The sequence below is a fragment of the Penaeus chinensis genome, chromosome 9 (assembly GCF_019202785.1).
Source record: "Penaeus chinensis breed Huanghai No. 1 chromosome 9, ASM1920278v2, whole genome shotgun sequence".
Classification (NCBI taxonomy): Eukaryota; Metazoa; Arthropoda; class Malacostraca; order Decapoda; family Penaeidae; genus Penaeus; species Penaeus chinensis.
In genome coordinates, this window is record NC_061827.1 from 13,071,240 (window position 1) to 13,072,431 (window position 1,192).

Genomic DNA, 1,192 nt, shown 5'->3' on the forward strand with positions numbered 1-1,192 from the left:
AGGATTCCAGTCATAAATACATAATCCATAAGATTAAAAACAACAGTCGACAACAACACAACCATGAACATTATGGGCACCATACTCACTACCTAAAGTAACAGAAACTGCAGTAAGGAGAGGGAAAAATGGGAAACCAACGCCCTGCTGCTACCTCTACAACACACACAGCCACCTCAAAACTACGATTCAGGACAAAGGAAACTTGACGAGACAGCATCTGAAAAGGGCAACGCATCCTCCTGTTAGCTTTAGAACTCAATGAACATGCATGGCTTAAGGATGATATGCAGAGTAATGGATTTCATCAACAGAGGAATTAGGTGGAAGCCTGGCTTATAGCTTTTATGGGATACATATGTGATCCCCTTTCGGAACAGAGGTAATGATATAATGACAATTGTGAACGTGAAGAGCAAAACCAAGCTCGAATGAGCAAGAATCATTTGTAGCACAGTATGTCAGTGACTGCATGACTCAGTTCAGTAAGCAAGTCCTTTGATGTACTATTATAGCAAGAATATATTATCAAGGCCCAACACAGCCTTAAACTTCTTACTTGTGCTGTGACATGCTGATGGTGTGAGTTACTCTGGGGAATTAAGCAGAGAAGAGAAAATGCATTTAACTGTAGATGAGCATTCAGTTTCCCTTGAACTTGTACCATTGACTTTCCAAGAAATATGTGACTGTTCGTTCTTTTGTGCTCATTTGGTACTTGGCTGAACTGAAAGGCACAAAAAAAAAAAGATACTATAGGGAAGAAAGGAAAAGGATGGAAGGGGAAGGGCAGGGGGAAAGAATGGGAAAGGTAAGACAGATTTATCGAAAAGGAAAAAAAACAAAAGAAATTCTGGATAGTATGAAAAAGAGCAGACAGAGAGAGAGAGAGAGAAAGAGAGAGAGAGAGAGAGAGAGAGAGAGAGAGAGAGAGAGAGAGAGAGAGAGAGAGAGAGAGAGAGAGAGAGAGAGAGAGAGAGAGAGAGAGAGAGAGAGAGAGAGAGGGAGAGAGAGAGAGAGAGAGAGAGAGAGAGAGAGAGAGAGAGAGAGAGATTATTTGTCGTTATATGTGTGTATGTTACCAGTATGTGTGTGTCTGTGTGCATGCATGATTATGTGATTGTTTACTTGAATTATTTATTTATTCACAAAGAGAAATGAGGTAGAAAGTTGTAGCTGGTTGAAAGACGTG

At 40.5% G+C, this 1,192-nt stretch overlaps 1 protein-coding gene across 4 annotated transcripts in view; it reads right to left on the reverse strand.

Annotated features, from left to right (window-relative positions):
- Nucleotides 1-1,029: 1,029 nt before the first annotated feature.
- LOC125028569 (solute carrier family 35 member G1-like) overlaps nucleotides 1,030-1,192 on the reverse strand; it is a 69,219-nt gene continuing 69,056 nt past the window's right edge. For all 4 annotated transcript variants that reach the window (XM_047617972.1, XM_047617971.1, XM_047617969.1 and 1 more), the window contains one exon: nucleotides 1,030-1,192. This exon is cut by the window's right edge and continues 2,035 nt beyond it. The gene's annotated coding sequence lies outside the window, so the exon portion shown is untranslated.